The 14,938-nt window shown below is 40.8% G+C and overlaps 1 pseudogene; it reads right to left on the bottom strand.

Moving 5' to 3' along the window:
* Positions 1-13,155, bottom strand: part of LOC115844679 (centrosomal protein of 78 kDa-like) — a 64,039-nt pseudogene extending 50,884 nt beyond the window's left edge.
* Positions 13,156-14,938: the final 1,783 nt, after the last annotated feature.

The following is a 14,938-nucleotide window of genomic DNA, read 5'->3' as shown; positions in this document are numbered from 1 at the left end:
TGCCAAGGCATGGGGGACCCCAGCAAGTTCTCTGCAGCATCTGGGGTGCTGGGTGCCTGGCTGGGGGCAGGACTGCAGACTGCGGAGGGTCTGTGTATGCTGTGATGCAAATATCTAATTTCTGTTTAAATGAATTATCAATGCTTCAATCAGTCAATTAGACAAAAAGTCAGGTCAGACTTTAAAATTGTCTAATTTAAAATGCAATTCTCAAGTAAACATGGACCAGTTGCTGGACTTTTCCACCAATCTGTCTTTCCCCCTGCCAGTGGCTTTATATGTTGATAGTTCATATGTTAACATTACATTTTATTAATGTTAACATATATGTTTAAAATGTTTCATCTATCCTTCTGCACTAACTTTTTCAGGCGAACACTGAACTGACTTCTAGATATTTACTAATTTTTGTGACTACTGCGTATGGGATCTTTCCTTGTTTTTTATTGTTATTTCTGGAGAATGGGAAAGTAACTGACTTTTACATATTTAGACATAACCGATCACAATTCTGAACATGATCATTTCTAGTTTTTCCACTGATTCCTGCATTTTGAAAAAACAGTCATTATCATCTGTGATTTTTATTGTCTCCTTACTAAAGGCTCTGGAACCAGTCCCCCGACTCTCCCCATGTTCTTATCCTGCCTGATCCCACTTCCCTGCTGCACATGACCCTAACCTGTCTGCGCTGCTGTAAAACACTGTCTGTTCACAGGGTTGTGAAGATAATAAAATGTATTAATATCTGTAAAGCGCCAAGGGCTCTGCATATTTTATTTTATTTTGGGGTTGTCACTAGACACATCACATGCTTCCCTCTCTTTCCTAAGGCCTGGATCCCCATGAAAGTGAGAAAAGGTGACCTCAGATATGGATTTGATCACTTCAACAGCTTTATCATATTAAAATTAATATCATTAATATCTAATACATATTAAACACTATGTGTCAGGAACATCCTAGATGTGTTCCATAAGAACCACAAATAATATTAACAGCTACCATTAAGGAAATAATTAACTGTTAAGGCTATTTTAATTTTAGCACATCGGAAAACGTAAGGGGTATAAGTTCTAGTAGCATTAAAAAAAAGAAAAAGTTACCAATTCTAATAGTAGCTTTTTTTCGACCACTTCCCAAAATTATAGTTCTCTTTTTCTGTCTAGCAGCTTTAGATGGTTCCTTCACCGATGGAGAAGTTATCCACCGGTACTGAGAGAGAAATAATAAATATGCCATTTAAGTCACAGGTAATCTATGAGGGTTTGATCTTCATTGGAAATTAAGATACTTTAAGTTAATAAAGGTTTTCAATCTGCATTTCTGGGAACCTAAATTAAAGCATCACACAACATTTTCAAAAACAGTCACATTTCATGTGACTAAAAACTTAGTTTTAAGATGGCAGAAAGTACCTTGATAATATTCTTTTAAGAAAGAAAAAAAACAAGCCATTAAAGAGAAATTCTTCCGAAAGAACTAAAACATGTTATATACCTCTGACTTGGCACTCCTTCCATCTGGAGGACTTTTTTGATAACTGCTTTTATCACAGAATGATCTAGATAAAATAAATTGAAGTTAGAGTAATTATTTCCCAATGAGTGGCTATTTCCATTTAAAACCAAAAGCCAACTAATTACTGCTTTTCCCATAAAATTAAATATGAAATCTATATTATGTAATTATACACTTATTTCCCCCTTTGTGTATTCTAATTTCTTCCTCAGAAACCTAAGATGCCACCTTGCAGACTGCCCCAGTGGCTACTATTTTGGCAGCAGCAAAGGTCAACTTTAAACATTTTGCATCTAAAGAGGCTTTGGACACCTTTGGATAGAAAGTATAGTCTGAGCACTGTCCAGACACTTAGATACCTAAAGGGCATCCAAGATAACAAACCAAAGTCCTGATATTCCCTCAAAAGCTGCTCCCCATCAGCCCCCTTCTTCTAAGTGATACCACCCAGTTGCACACATAATCATCAACGACTTGTCTCCTTGTTACTATTTCCTTCATACCCCACATCTAATCTATCTGCAAGTCTTGTTAGCTACACCCTCAAAACACAACCTGAATTAAACTGCTTTTCACTTGGTCCAAACTTCCAACCTAAGCTAGTCCATAAACATCTCTTTATTTGGACCACTGTGAGAGTCTCCTAACTGGTCTCCCTGTTTCTCTTCTTTATCCCCCCAAGTCTATTCTCTATACCAGGTCACCTTATTGAGGTACTATTTGGATCATGCCTTTTTCCACTTCAAAACCTTCTACTCGTTTAGAATAATCCACATCTTTACTCCAGCCTTCAAGACTTTACAAAAGCAGACCCCTGGCTAGCTCCTTGACCTCATGTCATACCACACTCTTCTTCGCTCAGTACTCTGGCCATGTTGGCCTCCTTGCTTTCCCTTAAATACTCCACCCACCTACATGACTGCATATGCATTGCCGCCTTGTCCTGGAATGTGCTTACTCCAGTTATTCCATGGCTTGCTCCTCTCTTCATTCAGGTCTCCATTCAAATGCCACTTCTCCAGTGAAGCTGTCCCCTAACAAACTTATCCAATGGAGTCCTACCTGCCCCCCCGACTCTCCTTACATTAAGGTATTTTTCCACTTCCTAGTGTCTAAAATTATATTACTTATCTCTTTACTCATTTCTATCTGAACTACTTCATTAGAATGTAAGCTCCATGAGGGCAAGACTTTTGTCTGTCTGGTTCACTGCTTTATCCCTAGTGCCTAAACCCGTATCTGGCACACAGAAGGTATTAAAAAAATTACTTGTGAAACTGACAAATGAATAAAGTATTCCTTGCAAAAATTCAGAGGTTGCACAAGAAGGAAATAATGCTCTTGGTGGAAGCAGGCTTAGTATCTAGGTTCACCTCTATTCAGAGTAGAGATAAGAACAATTTACAAGTATAACTCACTTTAATTAGTACATTATCTGCTAAAAACATAAGGGAGTGCAACATTAGAAAAGTACAGTTGATGCTTGACAACATGGGTTTGACCCTCGCGGGTCCACTGACACATGGATATTTTTCAGTAAATATGTACTATAGTCCTACACGATCCAAGGTTGGTTGAATCCACAGATGTGGAACCACTGACGATAAACTTATACCCAGATTTTCAACTGCGTAGGGGTCTGCACCCCTAACCCCCAAGTTGTTCAAGGGACAATTGGGACAATTGTATACGATGAGGAAAGTTAAACACATTAAGTTTTAAAAATTGTCAATATGTGAACAAATTCTTTTTGTTCTGCTATGTGTTTATCAATTAAAAAAAGTGACCGCATACCAACAAGTGGATTTTTTCTTATATCCAGAATGAGCAGAGCTCTATTTGGTTTCAAGGGTCTTTAGTAAAGCCTTCGCTCCTTCATTGGTGAGGCCACACTGCTGCAGATCAAGTGCTGTTGATAAAAGACAAAAGGTCACTTGCTAACTCTATACAGATTTAACATAGAGACAACTCTCATTTTCTCACGTGTGGAAGAGTCCTGCACAAGACAAGTCATGGCAGGTTTGTAATTTTGGGTATGGAAAAAAACAGAAACATATATGCACACACATAATGCATAATCCAATTTAAAAACCTCTTCTTGGATGTGCAATGATAACCCTGCCTTTAGTACCAATAAATCATCCAACATATTTTACAATTACAGAACTGAAGAATTACTGTATATAACCTATGAGCAAAAAACATCACAAAATGAATCTCAGTTCATAATTAGCAACGGCGGCAGTGGCAGTGTAAACCTTACAAGCAAAAACTGGTGGAGCTCAGAAATGCACTGCATTCTTTTGATCGTGATCTTGAGCTCCAAATCACACATGAAACTAGTTAAAAGGGGAAAACAAAAATAGAAGAAATGTAATAACTGTTAGTTTTAGAACAAAAAAGACAAGTCTAAGAGGATACAAATAATAATAAATTCGAAGAATGTATGAATAGAGAATACATACTAAAAACCTATCATGAAAGTATGATGGTCAAGAACTCTCTCCGTAAAAGGTCAGACAAAAATCAGAACAAATGATCATGAATTCTAGTCGTTCTGGGGCTGAGCAACACTCATTTAAACAAAAGGGATCATCACAAATGTTAAAAAATGTTAAAAAATATTACATGAAAGGAAACTACCATGAGTTTTTTTTTTTAAGTGTTGTGTGGACCATCACATTAAAATAACTGGAGTCTTTCAACACCCCACGACACACGGAAATAGAAAGTCAGACATATGGATCTGACAGGATATGATACAACCCTTACAAACTCTCACTACAGAAGAATGGACACAGGGTATAATTAACCAACTAGCCAAATTAATACAAACAGCCAGTAAACCTCACCAGTAAATCAAAGGAATACAAAATAAAACAACATGTGGTTATTCTCCTATCAGATTAAGCCAAGACTCTGTAATAAAAGCCTTTAAAAAGTCTATACCCGGGCTTCCCTGGTGGCGCAGTGGTTGAGAATCCGCCTGCCGATGCAGGGGACGCGGGTTCGTGCCCCGGTCCGGGAAGATCCCACATACCGTGGAGCGGCTGGGCCCGTGGGCCATGGCCGCTGAGCCTGCGCGTCCGGAGCCTGTGCTTCGCAACGGGAGAGGCCACAGCGGTGAGAGGCCCACATACCAAAAAAAAAAAAAAGTCTATACCCTTTTGATCCAACAACTCTCTTTCTAAGAATTTAACCAAAAGAAATAGAGATATAGGTAAGGATATATATCAGAGTACTATTTGTAACTGAAAAACTGGACATAGCTTATATACAAGAATGGATAAGCTATGTGTACTGTGGCATATTCATATAATGGAACACTGAACAGTCACAAAAAATGATGCAGTAGATGCAAATTTACTGACTTGCTAAGATGCTCATACTAAATTAACTGAAAAAAGTTACAAAATTTGGAGTAATCCTACTTGCATAAAAAAGGGAGAGGTACTCATTTTTGTAGTTTTACAGTTTTTAAAAGTGCTACAAGCCAGTGTTTGTGAGAGGCAGGCTTCACATCCACTGTTGGGGTGGACTACAAATTGGCATAGCATTTCTGGGTGGTAATTTGGCAATGTGTATGAAAAGTCTTAAAAATATGTCACACTTAGTCATTCCACTTCTAGTACCTTATTCTACAGAAGTAATCCCGATGGACACAGAGATGTATATACAATGTATTCACATTGTTTCTGACAGGGAAAAATAAACTGTCTAAATCTAATTGCAAAGAATTGATTAAACTATGGGACATCAATACGATGGAATACTACATGATACATCATTAAGTGAAAAAAGCAAGAATATGAAATAGCAAGTATACTACAATTCTATTTTTGTAATCCCTAAGTGTACAAATATATTTATAGAAAAAAAAAGACTGAAAGTATATACACCAAAATGAACAGTGATTATGTCTGGGTATTAAGATTATAGGTAATTGTTCTCTTGTTACTCTGTATTTTCTGTAAAGAATATATGCAACTCTTAGAGAAAGTTTAAAAGCAACATAAAAGCTATCAGAAAAATGAGGCTTAAAAAAATTCCTATCACAACAGTATCATGCCAAGCTAAGCATATATCATATTAAAAATTCAATATTTTCAATTTTAGAATTTACCTCTAAGCCATAAATCCTCACTAAGAGATTCTGCCAAAGCACTGGCACCCAGGTCACCAATGAGTGTGTTGCAGTTCAGAGTGATGCGCCTCAAACCAGCCATAGAGTCAAGATCAGGTCTCCTGGAAAGAAGACTCTCAGCCCAGGTTTCTTCGTGCCTTCTGATAGTCTGATATTTCAAAGATTTAATGGGATGAAATTAAGATGCTTGAATAAGGAAACAGGGTGTGCCTACTGAGTATGGCTTATTATGTCAGAGATTTACACACACACATATCAAGCATATATGCCAGGAGCATCAACCTGAGAAATTAAACAGTCAGTTCTGGTTTTTCGAGTCCAGTGACCCAGATTCTAGTCGGTCAGTGATTAGATTCTAGCCACTGGATGTCCTGTTTTTGAACACTTATGTGAAGTTGGACAACTCAATTACAGTCTATGAATTATTTTCATTATGTTCTAAGTCAGGGAATTGGTTCTAAATTCTATCTTTGCTGATTTCACCATTCTGTCCTCCAATGGCCTCCAAACACCTGACTGCGCAAACCATAAGAAAACTTTTTAATATGCATCTTATTTATTAACAAATCATATACACAAAGTTCCATACATATAATTTATGTACATTATAAACTACACAGATTTTTAAAAAATAATACAAAGGTAAAAACGTTCTAATATTTTCTTTTCCTAACTCCTAAGGCATTATTTTATTTTACTTATTTTTTTAAAAAATTATTTATTTATTTATTTGTTTGTTTGTTTGTTTGGCTGTGCCGGGTCTTTAGTTGCTGCATGCCAGACCTTTTAGTTGTGGCATGTGGGCTCTTAGTTATGGCATGCATGTGGCATCTAGTTCCTTGAGCAGGGATCGAACCCAAGCCCCCTGCATTGGGAGTGCATAGTCTTAACTGCTGGACGGCCAGGGAAGTCCCAAGCATTATTTTAAAAACTATATTTACAAAATGGATACACATGATACCTAGGGTATGCACACAAGCTTTAGAGGCCTGGACTATGCAGAGCCAGTTTGATGTGCCTTGGGAAGATAATGGTTTGACATCTAAGCACAAGTACTGTCTTAAAGACATTCAATTCTTTATATTCATAAAGTAAATTTTGGTAACAGGGAACACTGACTGTAAATGAAAAAAGTCTTATTACATTCTTGAAAAAATAAAAGACTCAAAGTGCCTTTGACACTCTAAAAGGAAAATCATTAGTGTCATTTTTCTATTAACAATAACTTATAAAAGCTCCAAGCAGAATCAACAGCAATCACTTACACAGTGCTTAGTATGTGCCAAGCACTATTTATACAAATGAGTTCATTTAAACCTCATAATGAGGCATAGAGGTTAAGTGATTTGCCCATGGTCACTAGCTATGAAATGGGAGAAAGGGAATTTGAACCTAGGCCATTTGGCTTCGGCACCCAAGTTCTTGACTGTTTTCTACCTCAGGGGTCAATGGACTTGCCCTGTATAGGTTCAAAGAATTTTTCAATTTTTAAAATCTAAATTTAAACATTTCCAGATTTGTGGGCTTTACAGTTTCTGTTGCAACTACTCTACCCCACCGGCGTAGGGTGAAAGTAGCCATAACTACCATGTAAACAATGGGTGTGACTATGTTCCAAAAAAACTTTCTTTACAAAACCAGGTGACGGGCTAGATCTGGCCCACCAGCCATAGTTTACCTATCTCTGATCTGCACCTGCGAACTGTTAAAAAGGCTTCATGTCAAATTATTAAATAACGTTAGGCTGAAATATAGTAATTATAACCACTGTAAAGTTGTTAAGGTATTATTTTAAAAACTATATTTACAAGTTGCTGATGTACTGATTTTTATTAGTTTAAAAACTACAGCAGCTAATAAACACTTGATTTATTTAAGTCTTGAAGACTATAATGGCATAGTTTCTTCACAGTATTACAATAAATGTTTTCAGTAACTAAAAATACATAAAAGTATTATTATGTATTATATATTAAATCTCTTATTTCTAAAATTAAGTGGACTGTCTTTACTAAATGGTAGAATCCAAAACTGAAAACTGGTCATATTCTTTTAGCAAAATGAAAGCTGCACTCACATGTATCAAAAGACAAAAATTAACTGCCATCTATATCAATATATTAATGTGCTTCAATCACATGTTTTCATGAAAGTTTAAACATAAAATCACCTTTAAGATCTAGGCCATGTGATCTGCTCCTTGCCATGTCAGATTACACCCCGTGAAGTTTACTTAAGTGTGATAGAATTCTTTATACCTTGACAAATAACTAAAGGGAAAAAAAAAAACCACACACACAATAAGATGAAGAGCCTATACATCTGTCAATCTTAACTTATTTGCTTTTCTTCAGTTGGAGGTTTATAGCCACATTCTTAAAATCATTAATTACAATCTTCCCAAACAGGTAATTGACGAACAGATGCATTCTAAAACTTGTCAGTAACAAAGTGTTATTCCAGTTTACAGCAACAGATTAATTCTATTTAGATACTAAAACTGAATACACTGAATACTGCAAACTTTATTCCCAACCATTCAGCAAAGTACTACATACCTTTTCAGATATAGGAAAAAAAAGAAAAAAAGAAAAAGCATAAGATTCTTCCTATTTTCATTTCTAAAGATACACCCCAATCTTGATTATCAATCAGCGATTTAAACGTCAACTATAAACCCAGTATTTTATTAGGTGCTATGCAGTATACTAGAGCAATATAAGAGAGAGGACCTCAAACCCTCTGTTCCCTCAAATTGAAAGGCAGGCTTCCTGACCCCTCCAGACTGCTACTGGACACAGGGAACACACACTAATGTTTCAGGACCCCAACCAACAGTCACCTGCTTTGTGATTACTTCCATGACACACCCCTACTAACACCACTGAGTATGCTGCTCCTATGGGACGTTACATATATTTCCTATTTTAACACATACCACAGTGCATCATAATTATGATTGCAGATAGATGTTCTAACAATTTAAAGAGAATGATGACTTTTTTGCTCTTTACATCTTGCTATTTCCCTTCCCATAATACTTCTTGAAGAGAAACCATAAAAATATAGACGAACACAAAAAAACAGAAAATATACAAAATGTGCGGTTTGTGGCTTAACACAAACTTAAGTAAAATTAGTTGTGACAGTATCCAGCATGACAAACTTTCATGGTACAAGTGAGAATGGACCAAGGTTTGAGCAGGTATAGGAGACAATCCAGGCATGAACACCACCAAGAAAAGGTAGACAGGAAGTAACATGGTGTGTAGGAAATCATGAAACCAGCCTGATGGGAAGAGACTTAAACAAGATTGAACCTCACTTTCTAAACCTCCAACTCCAATTGGACAATTTGCAGGACACAGGTGCACCAAAGTGGCCAATCTATTCAATCCCTTTAATGTGGAGGAAGAGTTTAAAATTTTACTGGTTTAGTTTGCCCCAAAAGCAACTATCAAATGTTGGCAGGACACAGTGAAGGCTTACCTTTGTTAACATAGTTAAGTCTCTCTCTCTCTCAGAACTAGCCCACTTAGCTCCAGGTTCCTTAGCGCACCCGACACACTTACACAACATTTAAGAGCTTTACACAACTGGAAGGTCACATCTTTATTTCTTATCGCAGGAACACGACTTCTGTAAACTTTATTTCTGCCAGAACCTAAAGCAAAATTATTGTAAAATGAGTGATTTAAACCATACATTTTATCATCATTAAAAAGCATCTAAAAAAAAAAAGCATCTGCTCTGCTAAGGATTAGAAACGACTCCTGCCCTTAACGCCTTCATTAAGGAGGGACATGTATAAACTAAAAATTTCAATCACATGAGATAAAGAACCATAACCTTTATGCACAGAGGTTCCTATGGAGGTAAAAAGTTATATTAAGTGACGGCTTCATGATAACCCTGAAGTACAATCTAGAAAGATGAGACTACGCAGAGTTGGAGGAGGAAGTGCCTTAACTGCAGAGGGAGCACCTGTGCAAAGACACTCAAGCCTAACAACTGCTGCACACTGTAAATACTGCAGGTGGGGATGACTAAAGGCCAGGGGTCCCAGTGTGAGAAGAGACATAAATGAAAATAGAGATGTTGGCCGAAGCAAACCTGGGAGAGAGCATGGCTTGTATCCCACAGGTGATGAGGCCTGGGGCTACCACTGGCTGAGTAAGGGTGCCTCCGCTGATTAGAAAAAGGCGCCCCGCTGCTGAAGGACCAATTAGATAAAGGGAGTGATCACAAAAAGCTCCCCTTCCTCAGGGCCAAAGAGCCCCATGAGGCTGGGCCAAGCACAGTTCAGACTCATGCCTCCGTGCAGAGCACACGCTGGGCGGCTAGTGTACACTAACTCTGTGTGGGCAAGCCATTAGCAGCATTATTTTAGGCGTATCTTTTCATGTTAGCAGATCACTCAACCCGAGTAGGCAGATGAACTTAGAGGAACTGAGCCCAGGAGCTGTGAAACCACCCAGGAGCTTCTGCCATAGTTTCTGCCAGGCAAAATGTAATATGGATGAAGAAGCAAATTTAGGAGGAGGTCAAAATCACAAGCTAGACCCACTGGATGCAAGACATAAAGAAGGTTCAGTGAAGGAACTCTGAAGAGAATGGGCTCTGCAATAAATTTTTCTTACATTCAATGTAAAACATCAGGCAAAATTAAGTACAGTGGCCTTTAAGGTCCCTTCCAGCTCTAATTTCTTTTGATTTCTAACTTATTACTCTGGTTAAGTAAAGTCCCTTCAGAGATACAGAACAGTTCTTACACCTGAATGGGATGCAAAGAATAATCTGACTTCTCTTCACCAGGGGATGAGTTGAACTGTCCTTGCAGAAGAGATAACAGATGATGTGAACCCCAGATCCTAGAAAAGGGCCAGGCACACGATAAGTATTCAGCTTTTTGAAAACAAATGAACAATCGTTTCCTCTCCTAGATCTTCACAACCTTCCTCTGCTGGCTACTTTCTCTCACCTTATAAACATCCTCAAATATACCCACTTAAAAAACTCTCAGACCTATGATTCTTTGGACCTTCTTGTGGATAACCTAAGTCTCTACCATGCCTTCAAACACCTGTCCCCACCAAAAGCCCAGGTCTGTACCTTGGGTCCAGACCTGTCTATCAGGCCCCTCTAAAGCACTGAAGATTAAGTAAGATCCTCTCGCCACCTCCATTCCCTTTCTACTGTGCTCTGTATCTCACAAAAAGATGCAGCTGTAAACTGTCACCCACGCTTGCTGCCCTCCCTTTTCTAACTGGTCACCAGGCCTCACCCATTCTCTCTCAGATGTGCAAAATCCAGTCCCACCTTTTATAACTTAAGTGTGACACTTAGATTACAATTCACCCTGCACCCAATCAACTGCCTTGCACATGGAGGTCTGAGTGAGCCTCTAAACCAGAATCCCATTTCACTGTTCTTTGGTGTTTCCCACAGCCTTCAGGATAAACATCCAAAGTTCTGACATGACAAACAAGGCCCCTTTCTGTTTGTCCCCACTAGGTTTCCAGTATCAACTCTCATTTCTTTCCCAAAAACCTGAGTTCCAGTTCTGTACCTCAGTTTTGCCATATTTTCTTACAATTTCTCAAACTCTGACACACACTGCTCCCTCCTGCCACCCCAGGAGCTTCTACATATCCTTAGAAAGGATGGCACCTCCTCCAGGAAGCCTACCCTGAACTTTCCCTTCCAAGATTCTGTGCTCTGCAAAGGGGAAAGGTGGGGGGGGAGGGATAAATTAGGAGTTTGGGATTAACATATACACACGACTATATATAAAATAGATAATCAACAAGGACCTACTGCATAACACAGGGAACTCTACTGCGTATCCTGTAACAACCTGTATGGGAAAAGAATCTGAAAAAGAATGGATATAGGGGCTTCCCTGGTGGCGCAGTGGTTGAGAGTCCGCCTGCTGATGCAAGGGACGCGGGTTCGTGCCCCGGTCCGGGAGGATCCCACATGCTGCGGAGCAGCTGGGCCCGTGAGCCATGGCCGCTGGGCCTGTGCGTCCGGAGCCTGTGCTCCGCAACGGGAGAGGCCACAACAGTGAGAGGCCCGTGTACAGCAAAAAAAAAAAAAAAAAAAAAAGAATGGATATATGTATAAGTGAATCACTTTTCTGTATACCTGAAACTAACACAATATTGTAAATCAACTATACTCCAAAATAAAATAAAAATTAAATTAAAAAAAAAAAGATTCTGTGTTCTGTAGCACCAGAACTCACTTCTTCCAGAGTACTGACTACTGTGCTTGTGTTTACCTGCCGCCCAGTAGAAGGGGAGATTACCTAGGGCAGAAGCATCGTCTCCAGCAGCCCTTGGTTCTGACAACTCATTCAAGTGCCAGGATACTTTACACACATAACCTGCTTAATTAATTCTAAGAACCCACAGAAAGAGTGGTTTTTAATGTCATTTTACAAGTGGGATTGTAGTGCAAAAGTAACCTGCCCAGGCCACAGAGAGCATAAACCCTGGAACTTAAACCCTAAGCTGCCTTCACACCGGTGCTCTTTCCACTATATGATACGACTATTGAAAAAAAGATTTTTTTTTCCCGAGCCCTGTTTTAACGGAAAGGAAATGAAGCTGGGATATATCAATTTCCTAATCGCTTTGGTCTGTACCAGACAAAGTCATTCAACAGACCAGGTAACATCTGTGGAACAATTAACGATGCTCCAAACTGTGCTAAGTGTTCTACATTGTAGAGTCTACAAGCATTAACAGTGAGTCCATGCAACCGCCACAGAGAGCGGGTCCTGTTAAGCCCATGATACAGATGACAACACTGAGACCTAGAAGCTTTAGGGCACTCGGCCGGGGTCACGGAGCTGGTAGGAGTCCTAGGCCGCACGCCCCGTCTAGTGCACGCAAACCCGGGCACTGGTTGCCGGTTCTAGTGCCCACCCTCCACCTTGCACCATCTAAAACCCCGCTTCACAGCGCCCACACGAGAGACCACGGAAGCGGGAACTACAAACCTGTCTCGCCAAGCCGTGGCTGGAAGAAGCTCTGGATACAGATCAGGGGCAGACGGTGCTCAGGAGCGGCGCCCAGTCAACCCCGCGGAGGCTGTCTGCGTTAAAGTGCAGCAGGCTCTCCCGCAGGGAGGCGCGCACGGCGGGCAGAGGCACCGAATCCTGCAACGCGCACAGGTCCTCACAACGCCAGAAGAAGTTGGCCGCTCTGTCGCGGCGCAGCTTCACCGAGTGATCATGGCCCGAACGCGGCCTGGCTGCGGATACGATGCCCACATCTGCCTGGGGGTCACGGCTCGCCTCCCAGCCCCTTGGGCGCCCACCGCCCGGCGGCTGCAGCCCAGCAGCATGCGCAGGAACGGCGTCGCAGCCAGAAGACGCAGTTCCACCGGCTCCAGCTAGGCCCGCCCCTTGATGCCGCGCTCCAGCTCCGCCTCCAGCCCGCAACATCTGCAGTTGACGCCGACCTCAACTGCCTCCACGCCGCCGCCGGGCTGAAATTGAAGCCGGCGTGCGGCCCCGTGGGGGCGGGGCTCGAGGACGTCAGCGAACTCGCCGTGCGTCACCACGCAGCCCCGCCTCCCAAGGGGACGCGGCCTGAGGAGCAGGGGCGGGAGCTCCGAGACTAGGGCGGTGCGACAGGTAGGAGGTGTGGAGAATTTGGGGTTTCCAAAAAGCGTTTGCTGACTCATCCAAACAAAAGTGAGACATGGTTGTATCAGCGCATTTTAAAAGTAGTTAAACTCCCGATAAGTGTCTGTGCTCGCCCCGCCCAGGAGAGAGCGTGCACTCTGTGAGGGACACGTGAAAAGTTGAATGAACGTCTGCCTGTGGTCCGTTACCTGGTGCACGGCTGTGTGAATTTCTGCGGAGAGCTCTTAATTTCTGTAGTTTCTACTGACTTGACACGGTGGTTGGCAAACGGTGACATGTTCCATGCATTCAGGACATGATCGTGGTTACTAATAATCACTTTGTTTTGTACTGACACCTCCACAGAGAATTTACTACTGAATATCCACTTTACAGAAGAGAAACTGAGGCATAGGAAGTGAAGTGACTGAGTAAGAGGAAGGACTCAGACGACTGGTGTTAGTAAATTAACCCTGCAAGGAGGCCGTTAGCCTGTGGTAGCTCCAGTGATGCAGCCACCTACGTAAACCAACCAAAATCTAAGCCTGTCAACGCCTCAGGGTGAGGAACACCGCTGAGGACAACCAGTCACAAACCACCAACTAGGCTTTAAAGCTATAGCAAGTCAGTAATTTCCTTGCTTTGCTTCTGCCCTTTTAAAATAAAAATCTCTGCAGCTCCTGTGGCTGGAGTGCTCCTCACCACTTCCGCTTTGGTGGTGCCTGAATTGAATCTATTTTTGCTCAAATAAACACTTAAAATTTTAAATATGCCTCAGTTTGTCTTTTAACATTGGCCGTAGAAGTTGGACTTGTATCCAGTTTCTAGAACAGTGGTCGTCCTCTGGTCAGGCCTTAGGCGTTACGTGTACAACGTTCCTCTTCTACCGCCACCTTCTGGATGCCTCCACCCACTACCAGCTCCCCCCGCATCAGATCCCCTAGATGTGGTCAGCAATGGCTTTTACATGCAGCGTGGTCACATTATAATATCGCAGACACTCCTCCGTCCTCCAGTCAGCGTGTGAAGTGAACCATTACCATTCCTGTTGAAGAGCCTGGTGTGACAACTTTCCCAAACACAGCTACTCCCCAGCTGACCCTGGGTAACCACTCTTCTGAACTTGGTCTCCATCACTGCCATGGATGTCTTTATATTTAGGCAACATTTTTAAGTATTCTTAAACAGCATATAGTATTGTACTACGTTTTCTCTTGTTACTTGCTTTATTTAGTGTTATCTTTGCTCGGTTCATCCATGCTGACACGTAAAGATCTGTGTAGTTCATGTACTTTCCTTGCTATGTAGGATTCCCATGTAGGGAAATACAATAATTTATATGTGTATTTTCCTGTTGATGGACATTTAAATTGTTTCCAATTATCAGTATGATTTCTGTTTGAAAAAAATTTTATATAATTTTTAAAGGTTACTTTACATTTATTGCAAAATTTTGGCTATATTCCCTGTGTTCTACAATACATCCTTGAGCCTATCATATACCCAGTAGTTTACATCTCTCACTTCCCCACCCCTGTATTGCCCCCTCCTCCCCCTCCACACTGGCAACCATTAGTTTGTTGTCTATATCTGTGAGTCTCCTTTTTTATTATATTCAGTAGTTTGTTGTATTTTTT

This window comes from Globicephala melas, chromosome 8 (genome assembly GCF_963455315.2).
Source record: "Globicephala melas chromosome 8, mGloMel1.2, whole genome shotgun sequence".
Taxonomy (NCBI): Eukaryota; Metazoa; Chordata; class Mammalia; order Artiodactyla; family Delphinidae; genus Globicephala; species Globicephala melas.
This window is presented reverse-complemented; position numbering and strand designations above follow the sequence as displayed.